At 45.0% G+C, this 15,213-nt stretch overlaps 1 protein-coding gene across 4 annotated transcripts in view; it reads right to left on the bottom strand.

Annotated features, from left to right (window-relative positions):
• The window catches only part of STAMBPL1 (STAM binding protein like 1), a 37,124-nt gene extending 22,944 nt beyond the window's left edge, over positions 1–14,180 (bottom strand). For 2 of the 4 annotated variants that reach the window (XM_045024222.1, XR_006581074.1), the window contains exon 1: positions 13,867–14,178. The gene's annotated coding sequence lies outside the window, so the exon portion shown is untranslated. Of the gene's footprint in view, positions 1–13,866 lie in introns of all 4 variants that reach the window. The other 2 variants (XM_045024223.1, XM_045024221.1) reach the window with 2 other exon arrangements.
• Positions 14,181–15,213: the final 1,033 nt, after the last annotated feature.

Below are 15,213 nucleotides of genomic sequence, written 5' to 3'. Positions count from 1 at the left end.
CCCCTCCTCCTGGATCACACCACAGTCCATTCTCAAACAGGAAGCAGTCGGCTGTGGAGCAGGAAGGCCACCAATGATGGGCTCTTTGTCTGCCACCATCCCAGAAGAGGTCTCTGTTGGGACAGGGTTCCCCCATACAAACAGATTCCTCTTTCGGGGAGGCACAAACACTCATCAAGGAATTCCCCTTCCCCTCCCCTCCCCCCCCTCCAGCCCCAACCTTCCCAGCATGCCTTAACACTAACAGTACAAAAGTTTACATCTGCCTCATTAATTTCTTTAAAATAAAGAAGTGTTAATAGGAAATAAAGTTCAATTACAAATTCAGGCATATTAAGAGGAGACATCTGGTGGCAGCAGAAACTCACACTTCCTCAAATGATGCACTGGTGTTTGTGAAAGCCTTGAAGAGAAAACTCCTGCATGTACGCACACCGTGCCAAGACACAGCAAAAGAGGTTAGCAGAAAAGTCAGGACAAATAGTGAAGCACTTGATTTTAAAAAAAATCCCTCGTGGATTCCAACATAGAAGGCAATTTGGGTTGGGGAACAATATTTAAAATTGATACAATAAATACAGTGCTAGGACAAACTTGACATTTTTGTAAAAAAATACTGTAAAAAGATACAAATGTTATGCCTAATACCACATACAGCACAAATAAAAAAAATATGGCTACAAAAGCACTGGCATGTTTTATAAGGATTCTAATATGCTTTCTGACCAATGTATCCAAGTGTAACGAATAATGAGGAGACTACTATTATATAGAAGATTAAGACTCTTAAAAAAAAAAAAGACGACGACATTGGCCAGCTTTGTTTGCATTTGCACATGAACATGTTATATGTTTGTACAGTGCACAGCAAAAGAAATACCCTTATCCTGATTAGGGCCTCTAAGTGTTATTGAAATATAAGTTAATAACAAGAGTAATGAAGTACTCTATAGATCAAAGAGAAATTCAAATGTGTAATCCTTTTGAGTGAAATGGAGTATAGTTTTATTCATTTTTCAGATACAGAAAACAATTATGCTAATATGTAAAACCAGGGTGGATAAAAATCAATGATTTTTCTTTAAAAAATATTTTTTTTATTTAAATTGGATTTTTTGATAAAATGCTTTTTGAGGAAAACACCTATCTAAAGATAGTTTTAATTAAGAAACATTATAGCTCAGAGATATCTCATCGTAGAATAGGGATTATAAATTCTAATTCTATAGTATGAGACAATATATTAATGTAATATTTAAGAAAAGTTTTGTAAATGAGTTCCAATAGTTCATGGATTAGAGACCCAATTTTATGGGGTTCCAGGGGCTTCTGTATAGATTATTTAGGTTAATCTTTCTATTTACCCAGTGGGACTCAGTGCTCAGTCTAGAAGATACCATCAGAAATGCTTAGTTTTGCAGTTCTCAAACTGTGGATTTGTGTCTCCAGAGATAACATGCTTGTTAACAGCAAAAATGGTTTGTTATTTAAAGATTTTTTTTAATAATTTTTCATTTAACTATTTTAGTTAAAAACAATTTTAACAAAAACAAACCTGATTTTAAAAAACTTGAATGTTTAACTAATTTCAAAAATTCACATGCTTGTTTTGTTAAAATATGTTTGGTGTTGAAGAGAAAAAATCCAGAATACATAACGTTGTTTTAGTTAAATAAAACAATTTAAACGTCTGTCTGGTGATAATCTCCTCTAATACAGCATGGCAAGAAAATCCTTCAAATATTAATGATTATTCTGTTGAACTGGAGATAGTTCACCTCTCAATGACTTCATAAATATCTGCTTCAATTACCTTTGGTAAATGAAATAACCAAACAATCATTCATTTTCTGATATAGCTGTAAAACTAATCTGAAAAGTTCTCAAAATAAATCACTTAAAAATGTATAGTGTGTACCTTCTAAAAATGAAACCTATACCTATCTCTGAATTGTGAAGAATATGTATTAATGTTATAACAACCAACAAGAATGGACTTTTAGGTAGAAATCCATGATTAAATAGAGTCTTCCTCACTAGTGATTTAAATCAAATCCACCCTGTGTAAAACCCCCAATGCAGGGGATATGAGCCATTTTACTAACTGGGAACCATCTCAGCCAATTAGAGTGTTGGAATGCTATAGAGCTATTGGCATATTTCTCACTTATCCAATCCTGGGCATTTCAATTGGCTGAGAGTAAATCAGATTTGCATAACAAGTGTACAGTTATTTCTTAATAATCAGACAGTGTGCAAGTCCATGTAACGATTACTTAAATGCCCTGAGAAAAATGGAACACAAGATTTACATAATCACTGAATGGCTATTTCTTCATATACATATAATGATTAAGCAAATTCTCCCAGTCCCACTGGTAGCTACATACAGAACATCAACTTGCTCACAAAGAGCATGGTACCTACAATTTCTGCCCTGCACTTATCCCATCATACCACAATTTTATTACCAATGTTATAGTGACCATGATGTATCAAAAATGCAGATTTTCTTCTAATGTAAAAGTGTGCATTCTAGGAAAAGAATTCAGTCACTACTGAAGTCATCAATTTAATGAGGAGAAATACAAAAACACAAGAAACTTTTAAACTCCTAATTACAGGCCCAAACTGTCTCAACAACTTTTAAATAAGACCATGATTACCATAGGTGGTAATCTTAAAAATTAGTGGCATGGCATTGCCCTACATTTTTAAAATCCACTGTATCAAACCCAAAAGTAAAAATAAATAGTTTGTACAGAAAGTACAGGCTGGCTGAGCTTTTCAAAGGAGCTGAAGGAAGTTAAGTGCCCATCTTCCACTGCATTTCAATAGGAGGTAGGCACTTAAATAACGTAGGCTTCTTTGAAAATTTAAGTCATGGGACAGAAACTCTGTCTTTATAGATTACTTGAAGATAATCAAAACAGCAACAGCTGCCTTCTAACAGTTCAGTCTGTACAGAAGATGGCTGTCTATAAATAAACATGGGCTTTTGGAATAAGTGTTCACTACCAGAATGATTCAGTTAGCGTAAAGAGAGCAACAGCCTGTTTCAGACAAAGATGTGAGAAGGAGATAGAAAGACTAAATTAATTTAACCAAAGAGGTCTACTGATACTGTGCAAGGACTGTATTAAGATCATGTCTGGTAAACAAGAGGCAGGTGAAACCAGAAATTAGACCTAATTGGTGGACAAAATAATGAGGCATGAGCTATTCCATCTTCACCCCTTTTGGGACCCGTTAAAAGAGATTTTTTTGGGGAATGGGGGGAAACACTACTACCAACACTACAACAGCCACTGTGAAGAGATTTTTCATTTTAATGCCCAGAAAGTGGCACACTCCTAACCATAGCTGCTGTATCAGTGAGGGTCCCAACATGATACAGATGAGATCCTGCTCAGTTTTCCCTTCCTTCGTGTGCCTCATTTTGCACAGCCCAGCTCCCCTCCAACTCTGCCCCCTGCCCATGCTATCTTTCACCTGTCCTCTCGCTCTCTGCTTTTCACCTGATCCTGAAATTAACCGCATGGCAGCATCATGGCGAGAGGAGACAGCCTATCCAGTTCTGCTCAGTCAGAGAAGGACCAGTGAAGGAGAAGGACCTGACCAGACCAACCAAATGATGTCTCTGCCCAGGGAGGCAAGTCAGGATCCAGAGCAATAGCTGTTGTGGCTGACCAACTGTCGGAAAGCATCTGTCCATGAGTCATGACTGATTAATTTTTTAGTGTGTTTGCCATGGTCTTAAGCAGGCCGAAGTCTTTATGTATCAAAGTCTTTAATCATGGACAGTAGCTGGCACCTTTAACTCTTTCGGCCCACAATGGCAGTGTTCTGTTAATTTAGATGGAAGATAAGTCTGGATGATCCCCAGGAATCCATGTCATCCATTTAGAGAACCTTGCCTCCATGCAGGCTCTGCCCCCAGTGCTTCTAATCAGCAGCATACCACCATTTGAACTGACTAGCAGAGTCTCCCTTGAGCCCTGGCAGTCCCTATGACCACCTCAACTGGAAAGCTGGAGAGCAATACAAGAGACATTATAGTGGGCAGGGTTATATTCTTTTCACATAATTTCCATGAACCAGAAGAGGGATGAAGTGCTTCATCCCAGCCTCCACCTATATCTGCCCAGTCTTTGCCGTCTCCTCTGTGCATAACCTGTATAGGGTTGCCAGGTGTCTGGTTTTCGACCGGAACGCTCTGTCAAAAAGAGACCCTGGCGGCTCCGGTCAGCACGGCTAACAGGGCCATTAAAAGTCCTGTCAGTGGCACAACAGGGCTAAGGCAGGCTCCCTGCCTGCTGTGGCTCTGTGCGGCTCCTGGAAGAAGCAGCATGTCCCTGCTCCAGCTCCTATGTGTAGGGGCAGCCAGGGGGCTCTGAACACTGCACCTGCCGCACCAGCTCTGCAGCTCCCATTGCCCAGGAACCGGGGCCAATGGGAGCTGCAGGGGTGATGCCTGCGGACGGGGCAGCACACAGAGCCACCTGGTCACGCCTCCGCATAGGAGCCACAGGGGGAATGTGCCGCTCCTTCTGGGAGCTGCTTCAGGTAAGTGCCACCCGGAGCCTCCAGTGCCCCAACCTCCTGCCCCAGCCCTGATCCCCCTAGCCACCCTCTGAATCCCTTGGTCCCAGCCTGGAGCACCTCCTATACCCTAAATCCCTCATCCCCAGCCTCACCCCAACGTCTGTACCCCCAGCTGGAGCCCTCCTGCACTACAACCCCCTGCCCCAGCCCAAAGCCCCCTCCCACACTCTGAACCCCTCAGCCCAAGCCCAGAGCCCCCTCCCACACTCTGAACCCCATGGCCCCAGCCCGGAGCACCTTCCTACACCACCCAAGCCCCTCATCCCTGGCCCCACCCCAGAGCCCACACCCCGAGCCCTCTCCCCTTCCCACACGCCAACCTCCTGAAAATGAGTGCATGAGTGAGGGCAGGGAGAGTGAGAGACAGAGGGAGGTGGAATGGAATGAGGGGGTGGGGCCTCAGAGAAGGGGTGGGGCAGAGGTGGGGCCTCAGAGAAGGGGCGGGGTAGGACAAAGGTGTTTGGTTTTGTGTGAGTAGAAAGTTGGCAACCCTAAACCTGCAGCAAGGCTTCCCTGCCGGCTTAGTGGCAGAGAGGTATAGTTTTGCAATGGCAAATTAGCACAAAGGGGGAGATCCTACCTGGAGAGGACCCTATGTGCAGTGCTAGGGGGCATAAGCCTGGCACCATTTGTCCAAGTGATTAAACCTCTCTGTGCTACTCTTTACAGTCAAACAATTCAACCTCACTTCTACAAGAAAATGTGAGTGAAATTAAAATAGATTTTTCCTTAAAAGCAGCTGAAAGGGTATACTAAGCCTTCCAAGACTTATACTTTAAAGTTAGTTTGCAATTCTTCAGAATAAGAAAGCTACTGAAGTTCAATTTTTGGTGCAAGACCATCTATTTTACTTGTTTTCTAACAACAGATTTCTTTCTGGAACAGATTCACTTTTTACATGGGGGGAGGGATAGCTCAGTGGTTTGAGCATTGGCCTGCTAACCCCAGGGTTGTGAGTTCAATCCTTAAGGGGCCACTTAGGAATCTGGGGCAAAATCAGTACTTGGTCCTGCTAGTGAAGGCAGGGAGCTGGACTCAATGACCTTTCAAGGTCCCTTCCAGCTCTATGAGCTAGGTATATCTCCATATATTATATTAAAAAATACCACTGTTACCACTTTAAGGTTGACTCTGAAACAGAGATACTTCAGCAATACAATGAGAAAGATTTGTTACAGTGTGTCCAAGGGCTCAGATATCCAGGTGCAATACTGCTAATAGCACACAAATCAAGTTATCAGCAATCTGGAGATTGACAACACAATTTTTACTCAGCTGTATTGTGTCCATGATAATAAAACTAGTTTCTCATTAACTACTGATTTTCTCATTTCCATTCAATGTAAATCACAGACTATTCATTTGCTATATTGGGCACTAACAACAACATATTAAAGTTATCTTTATATTCCTAGATTATTCGGCACATTCTTAACTTTATGAGGCCTGTATTGTTTCAGTTTTTTCCTGCCTTGTGGCATCTACATGCTCAATTCATAGATCACTAGACCAAGCCGCTGAGATCAATGGTTAACAAACGCAGACAGATGAAATGGAAAAATTCTGGACACATGTTTACAATTCAACATATTGATACAGTTGATATGCCAAATGGCTTAATAGGCAAAAGAAAAATTACCACTGCTAAGAAAACAGAAATTCCACTCATTGTAAAGTGAAATTTGAATTCAGTGACAAAGACAGTAGTAAACCTCATTCAACATAGCTTTAAAGTGTAAAGCAGGACTCTAATCTTCATCTATTTTATGCATAATATTGTGAAGCTCAGCTCTAATAATACATCACATATAAAGTTTCTAATGACTACACCACTTTTTAAACCCCGCCTCTCCCCCCGCCCCCGTATACGATTACAGGTCCTGATTAAAATGAAGAATTAAAACACAATGACGTGTAGATGTGGTCATGTCTCCATCCAGAAGTGGAGGGGAAGCTGCTGTGGGGTGGGGAGAACAAAGCTGAGAAGTGTGGCCCAGAAAGCAAGCAGAGCCCAGTCTGGCACAGGGACAGCGCTAAGATTCCTGACACTCCATGAACACAGACAACAGCCAGACAAGTAGTCAACTTTTTATTTCTGGTTTCAAGACATCTGCTGTGCAGCTCTTGCCAAGATTGCACCTACAGAGAGATCTCATCATTAATTAAAGATACACTTCCTTAATGGCGTCCCCAGTGACACCACCCACCCTCCAGCACAGACGACCCTACTAGAATAGGGGGTTGGAACCAGCATCCCCTCTCCTTGTGGGGTTACAGCCAAACCAACTGAAACAAAATTCTCTATCTTACAGCCAAATACTGCCCTCAAATACTTATTTACTTCAGTTGGAGTTGAGAACAAGACTGTGACTTCCAGAACAGAAATTTGGCTCTCCAAATCTTAGTATTTTAAGTGGCATTTCAAACAAATCACATATTTTTTAATAATTATCCTACATTCTTTATGTGCACATAGTTTCTAATGAAGACAGCTGGGGACTTGTATATAAATAACTGCATATTAGTACACATGCTCTCCACCTTTATATTGACGCTACTGAAGAAGCAAATTATCATAAACTAGTTCACTAAAGGGCCAAATTCTGAAGGCAAAAAAGGCATCTTCTGGGGGAAGTATGCAGCCAGTAATCCATTGAGAAATTCATGTCTCATCACACCCTGGATGAGCGAAGGGCCATGAGGCTGTAATAGTGGCTGTGGCATGATCCAGAAGTTTAGTGAGGGAGGAGAATGGATGCTTTCCCAGAAACTATGGAAAACCCTCACAATGCCTGTTCATTTGAGTTTTCTGAACCAATCGTGACTGGATTCAAATGTATTAAGATACTCTGTAATAGTTTCTTCATGGGAGGCAAGCAGCTGGTCATTTCTAAGGGAAAGTTTTCAGAATGCTAACTGCTGGCCACTAACATGTAAGTTATTAAGAGAATTCTTCTTTTCTTGACTTGTGGTGTCAAACTAAAAGTTGTATTTTTTTCCTCAGATAACATTGCACAAAGATCTCAAAAGACAAGCAGAAAAGGATTTTTTACTACATTGATAAAATATCACCAGTGCCAAAATTTCATGAAGCAGATATTCCTTTAGGAGTAACAACATTCTGAACTAGCCATTCATATATTTATATTACATGCCTCATTACACCATCTTTCCAGTGGTCCATCAAAATTATGTCTGTAAAATCCCACAGTCAAAATCCCCAAAGGAAAACAAAAAGGCACGGAGTAGCAGATAAAACCCCAAAATCAAAGAAAATGGGCTAGAGTAGAAGTGTCAGCTAAAATTCATCAGCCTCCTTCCCCTCAGAGACCTGCTAAAGTCCCTCCCCAAGACCACTGCACAGGTAGGGCATCACAGCTTGGCGGGGCCAGAGAGCGGGGGAAGCCAAAGAAACAGTCATTTTCACATGACAAACTCCTTGACTAAGCAGCAGAAATACCACCAGAAATGGTGCCACCAGCATCAACCAAGTTAAAATACTACTTGCAAAATTAATCTTCATACTGTGTCTTGTGACCTACTAAAGGGTGGAAGACCTTGCAAAGGTAAATGAGAAAGCGGCAAAGAGCAGCATGGAGGGACTGGCACACTTCATAGACTGCTAGGACCTGCTGTGTTGGATGCAGCATTCCTTGCAGATTTGCTGGTTGCATAGTTTCAAGGCAGTATCCCTGTCCTCTTCGGGGAGATTGCCTTGGCACAGTGAGGTTATGGTCTATGAATAGCGCTCCTACGCAGGGTGGATAAAAAACAATTATTTAAAAAAAATGGATTTTTTTTAAATTTAAATCTGATTTTTTTTATAAAATGCTTTTTGAGGAAAACACCTATCTAAAGATGTTTTAATTAAGATTCATTATAGCTCAAAGACATCTCATCATGGAATAGGGATTATAAATTCTAATTCTATAATATGAGACAATATATTCATGTAATGTTTAAGAAATGCTTTGTAAATGAGTTCCAATAGTTCATGGATTAGGGACATTTTATGGGGTTCCAGGGGCTTCTGTATAGATTATTTAGGTTAATCTTTCTATCTACCCAATGGGACTCAGTGCTCAGTCTAGACCAGGAGTTCCCAAACTTGGTTCACAACTTGTTCAGATTAAGCCCCTGGCAGGCCGGGAGATGTTTGTTTACCTGAGAGTCCGCAGGTACGACCGCTTGCACCTCCCAGTGGCTGCGGTTAGCCGTTCCCATTCTAAAATATTAAGTTTACTACAACAACAAACTAGATCAGTGGTTCTCAAACTTTTTTTTCCATAGACCACTTGAAAATTGCGGAGGGTCTCAACGGACCACTTAATTAGATTAGCAAATGTTGTTTGTACCATTAGCTAACTATTGTAAAGCGATTTGGATAAAAGCGCGATCTAAAAAACACGTAATAATAATAAACTTTTTTTTCTACAAATAAAAGCACACAACTCATATTTTCATATCAGTAGTTTTACCCTTCTAATGCGATGGATGTGCCCTCTCTCCCTTGCTGCGGCAGCCCCTGAACTGGTGCTGGGAAGGAAGGCTGTCTCTTCCCAGCAGTCGCAGTCCCCAGGCTGGGGCTGGGAAGAAGGCGGGGTGGGTCTCTCCCTGACAGCCGAAGCCCCCAAGCTGGGGAAAGTCACCTCTTTCTCTGGCCGCCGCAGCCCTGCACATCCCAAATTCCCCCCACCCCCTATTCTGACCCCACTGCATCCTACCTACCTCCTATTGCCCCCAAGGCCACCACCTCACCTTACATGTGTGTCTTCTCCGGGGTCCAGGTATCTAATTAGTGGAGCCATGCCTGCCCTTCATTCTCTCATGTGCAGCCGCCCACGCGCACACCTTAGAGGGAACTATCCACAGACCACCTGAATGGAACTCACGGACCACTGGTGGTCCACGGATCACAGTTTGAGAACCTCTGACCTAAATGATTTGTTCTAGATGATTCAGAATATTTCATGTTTATAAGCATACTGAAAATCACGTACAGAAGAATTTAGAGTGCTTTAACGAGTACCATTTTTCTTACAAAAAAAATTTGGCAGATACTTGTAACACTTAATTTTTTATATATTTGCTAAAGGTGTGAATTCTGGCCACAACTCTGCAAACAGTTACATACGTGCTTAACTTTAAGCACATCAGTAGTCCCTTTGACTTCAGGCACTTTGATTAGTGGATAATTCATTTTATATACAGGTAGGGTAAACATGTAAATGGGAGCAAAGTACATCCTTTTAAATTTGGCTTGTGAATAGTGTTTTTAAGGCACTTGTGACTGGATTATACTTCTAGACTACTTAACAGAGCCAGGCAAATAATTTAAAAAAATATTCACTATGTATCATATTTGTCAAATAATTTTTTTTAAACAAACATCATTCAGCCAGTTCTGTGGGAAACTAGACATTTTTGTCAATGGGTAGTAAGGGCACAATTAACTTTTCTTTCCTAAGACAAAGGTGTTCTACTTCAGTAATACCCATATTGAACATTTCCTCTGACCTGATAATCAGAGCTACAGAAGAATCTACAATTTACAGAGAACTGAAAAAAAAATAATGTAACTACTCATAAATGTAAGCTATTATTCTGTATAGTGTTGCATTCATATAGGACATATAATCAATATTGGTTTCCTCTTCCAGTCACTAATAAATAAAATTAATAAATAAGATTGGGGTATTGTGATAATCCCTCCCTTCACCACCATCAACTTGGAGATTTAATTGGTAGCTACTGTTTATTGGAGAATTAGGGATACAGCTCCTATAATTTAATGGAAGAACAGGCAGAAAACATTTTCCCTTCAATCAAGCAAAAATCATCTTATTGATAAAAGTATTATTTAAAAATAATATAAAGCTGGTTTCTGATTCATTTTTAATCATTTTTAATGATTTTTAATCAGGAAATAATATCCAACTACCAGGAATTTTAGAAGCAAGCACCCATTGCTTTGATATAATGAAGCGATAATTTCATTAACATTGGAAATTGTGACCAGAAAATTTTTCTTAAAGATTAACATTTATCTATTTATTAAAAATAAAGAAAAATACATTAATTAGAAAGTAACACACAGTATCAATATAATATTTGACAAGGAAATAACATCTGAGTCAGATAAGTACAACGAAACCTGTTTGTTTAAATGTTAAAGAAAACAAAGGCTCAGTATTTATTTTTATCAAACTTTTAAAAGTTTTTTTTAACAAAATTTGCCTTGTCATTCCCTCAACAGCCCAGGATTTAATTATATCTTTTCACCTTGGGCTATCAATTTTCCCTAAGATGGTAATCAATTTCCAGGAAATGCCTTAGGACCTGATGTTGCGCATATTTTATGCATGTAAGTTAACTCATATGAGAAGTCTTATTATACTACTCACTTCAGTAAAGTTACTCTATGTATGTTTGCAGGATTAAGCCATTACATCCCATTATTTATTTCATTATCACAATATTTTAAAATAAAAATCTCATGTTTACAATTATTTTAATTGGCACAATATTATCTGTGATATGTTCAGTAAAATTTGTGCGATTATAATTAAGCAGTATCTACAAGAAACATTTTCTACCATCTCAAGTTGGCTATGGGACCACAGGGGCCGGCTTCTAATTTTCCCCAGGAGTGCTCAGCTGCAGACTTCACCACCACTCCACCCCGTCCCCCCACCCTTGCCACCTCTTCCTGTCCCCACTCCACCCCTTGCTCCAACCCTACACCCCCTACCTCTTCCCCGCCTCTTTCTGTCCCCTCCCCCGACAGAGCACCCCATCCCTGCTCCTCCTTCCCAGCGCCTCCTGAACACCGCAGAATAGCTGATCTGTGGTGGGCGGGAGGTGCTGGGAGGGAGGGGGAAGAGTTGATTGGCAGGGAGGGAGGGGGGGTGTGGGAGGGGAGCTTGGCTGCCGGTGGGTGCTACGTACCTGCTAATTTTTTTCCGTGGCTGCTCCAGCCCTGCAACACTCAGCAACATAGGCTACCGTAAAAGCTAAAACCTGTCCTCCATTCCCTATACTGACTTCTCATAGAATACTGAATCATGTTCAAGGTCTTAGCCTTTATGTTCAAGTGCTCTATGGCCTGGGCCCAGGATATCTAGAAGATCCACTTAAGCTTCAGGATGCATACCAGAGGTGCTGGAACAGGGGGAGCCAAGGGGCCAAGGCCCCATCACTTTTAAAAGTGGGAGGGCTATGCCCCCCACTTTTTACCAGCCATAAGGACGAGCGATGGGGGGGGCAAAGAGGAGAGATGGGAGGGGCCTCCAGGGAAGAGGCGCAACGGGTGCTCAGGGAGAAGGAGCAACATCGAGGCTTGGGGAGACAGTTCGGGTGCCGGTGGCCCCCCCTCACTTTTAGGGACCTTCCATTGCCCCTGATACATACCATGGTCAACAACTGCACTCCACTAAGACCATGGAACTCATATTAAGGGTAAAGCTCATCGTTGCAGGAGACAAAGCTTTTTGGGGGACCAGACAAAGACTCTGGAATGAACTCCCCCAAGAAATAAGAACCATCATGAACTTTCCATTTCAAGTGCAAGGCACATTTCTTTGGCCGTACCTTCTCTGACAAACACATAGCAACATGTGACTATTTAAATAAATATATTTAAATAAATTCCAAAACAAAACACTCTACTACACACTTTTCCCCCTTGGAAGTGCATGAGAGAACAAACACATGACAGATGTTAGTCACATTGCTTAATGCAAGCCTGAAAGGCACTTAGACACTAGGGTGATGGACCACAGTACAAGAACCTGCATACTTTAAAAGTCTCAGGTTTCCAGACACTACAATTAAATATTGCTTCTATTTCATTCTTTTTACCCTCTTCTTCCACTTTCCAAACTGATCATGTTCTTTGCATGATTGTGTGTACAATTTTTAAAAATCTATTATCATGATGCTTCTGTTTTTTGCCTGACTGCATATATAAGGCCTGGCCTACACTTAAAATTTAATTTGACCTAACAACATTGCTCAGGGGTGTAAAAAAATTTACATTCCTGAGTGCCACAGTTAAGCTAACCTAACCTCCAGTGTAGATGAAGCTGGGTTGAATTGAAGAATTCCTCCATCAATTTAGCTACTGCTTCCTGAAAAACTGGATTATCTGCATTGACCAAAAACCCCTTCTATGTAAAAAGCATCTACGCTAAGATGCTACAGCAGCATAGCTTTGCAGTTATGCCACTGTAGTGCCCAGACCATATATAGGGCCTAAGAATGTGTGCAATTAAAAAAAAATCTATTACCATGATATTTTTAAAAACTAAAGAATACTGGATCAAACTTTGCTCCTAGATTTACACTGGAGGGCAGTGAGGGCAGAATTTGGCCCATTCCTATTAGCCCTGCAAAATGTAGTGTCATAGGTTATGACACCATGTCAGAGCTGGCCATGCCCCAGGCACATCAAGAGCTAACACGGATGTTGACCCCCTTTCTGCCACAGGGTTATGCTATTCAGAGTCTCTCCAGGTGCATGCTATCGGTGCCATCTTACAGCTGTTGTTTTCCACAGGGCATAGGTGCTGGAACTGGAGGTCCTGGAAGTGCTGCCTCTCCCCATGGCTTCAAGCAGTTTCCATTACACAGGATTTACAGTTTGGTTCAATATCTCTCAGCACCCCCACTGTACAAATTGTTCCAGTGCCTCTGCCACAGGGCCACTGGTCAAGGCACTCTGATGACCCAGAATTGGCTATGGTACAACAGGACGCCATCGCTAATGGATCGGGGACATTCCTGGTTGCGGCTGCCTACGGGGGCCAGGGGTGCTGGAACAATTTGTACAGTGGGGCTGCTGATGCTGAAAGCCATTGATCCAAACTGTAAACCCTGGATATAATGGAAACCACTGCAAGCCAGGGGGTGTGGCAGCACCTTAGTCCCAGCACCTATGACAGGGGCTGCACCCCTGGCTACCCAATGTGCCATTACTACACCTGCAGCCAATAACAATAGGCGCACAAGGGAAGGGGATGCCGCCCCCTACAGCTCCTGATTCTTTAGGGAGGAGATTTCTGTCTTACCCTCCCCCCCTTACCAGCAACCCCCAGATGCGGTAGGTTTCGTTTCCTCCCAACGCACCCCACGCCGGCTCCGAGCGCATCTGCGCCCTTGCAGCCAGCGGCGGCGCCCCAGTCCCTGCGCTGCGCGCCCCGGAGCCGCCGCAGCGCCCCGCTGGAGGGAGAGGCAGATGCGCGCGCGGGGGGAGGCTCTTACCAGGAAGCCGGGCTGGTCCCCCGGCGCAGGCTGCTGGGGCTCGCATCCGCGGGACGGCGGGCGGGGGCTGCGGGCGGCAGGCGCGTCGCACCGGAACGCGATGCGAGGGGCCGAGCCTGAGGCGGGCGGCTCCCGGCGGCCAGCAGCCGGCTCCCGGGGCAGGGGGATGCCCTGCCCTGCCGCCTGCGTCCCGCCCGGGCGCTCCAGCGAGCTCGGCGCGCAGGCAGGGCGTCCCGTCCCCGTCGGCAGCAGCGGGGCCGGGCAGCCCCACGCCCAAGGCGGTGCGGGGCACAGGCGCCCCCGGCCCCTGCGGCAGAGCGGAGCTGGTTCGGCGGCTACCGACGCGAGCCCGCCGCAGTGAGCCGAGCCGCGGCCCCAGGCACGGGGAGGAGGAGCTCCGCAGCCCGCCCTGCCACTCAGGCAGCAGCATGGCAGGAACAGCCTCCCCCCCTCCCTCCCCGCTGCCGGTCCGGCTGCAGGGAGCGAGCCTGGAAACGCCGCCTGGGAGTCACGGGGCACCGTCCTCCCGGATGGAGCCAGCGCCAGAACAGGGGACCCCGCCGCGGGAGCCCCCCCCCCCCAAAGCGCGGGGTCGGGCTGGCCCTCGCCGCAGGTGCCCCCTCCCCAAAGCGCGGGGTCGGGCTGGCCCTCGCCGCAGGAGCCCCCTCCCCAAAGCGCGGGGTCGGGCTCGCCCCTAGCTCCCGCCGCGCGGACAATGGGACAGGTATGTGGCAAGGCAAAGCCCCCACCTCGTACCGAGTTCCCATCTCCTTGCTTGGCCGCATCCTACCAAACCTTCTGTGGATGGACCGTCCTGATAAGGGCCTGATAAGGCTGCAGACACTTGCACTGTGAATAACTGCGCCCAGGATGGGTTCAGTGGGGCAGGGCCGCCCAGAGGGGGGGGCAAGAGGGGCAATTTGCCCCAGGCCCCGAGCTCCACGGGGAACCCCACCAGAGTTTTTCGGGGCCCCTGGAGCGGGGCCCCTCACTCGCTCCGGGGTGCCCGGCAAACTCTTGTGCGGCCGGGCGTAGGAGCTTCTGCCGCTCCCGGTCTTCGCCGGCGGGGGGTCCTTCCGCTCCAGGGCGGAAGGACCCCCTGCTGGCGAATTACCGCCGAAGACGGAGCGGGACCCGCCGCCGAAGTTCAGCCCGGTCTTCGGCGGTAATTCAGCGGCGGGGGGGGGGGGGGGGCGGCGCGTCCGTTCCGGGCCCCGCCGCCGAAGTGCCCCGAGGACCCGAGGCGGGGCCCCCCTCCGCCGAATTACCGCCAAAGACCGGGCTGCGCTTCGGCGGCGGGTCCCACTTCGGCGGTAATTCGGCGGCGGGGGGGTCCCCGCCGCGGGT

Source organism: Mauremys mutica, chromosome 7 (assembly GCF_020497125.1).
Source record: "Mauremys mutica isolate MM-2020 ecotype Southern chromosome 7, ASM2049712v1, whole genome shotgun sequence".
NCBI classification, from domain to species: Eukaryota; Metazoa; Chordata; order Testudines; family Geoemydidae; genus Mauremys; species Mauremys mutica.
Note: the sequence above shows the minus strand (reverse complement) of the source record. Positions and strands in the feature narration are given on the sequence as shown.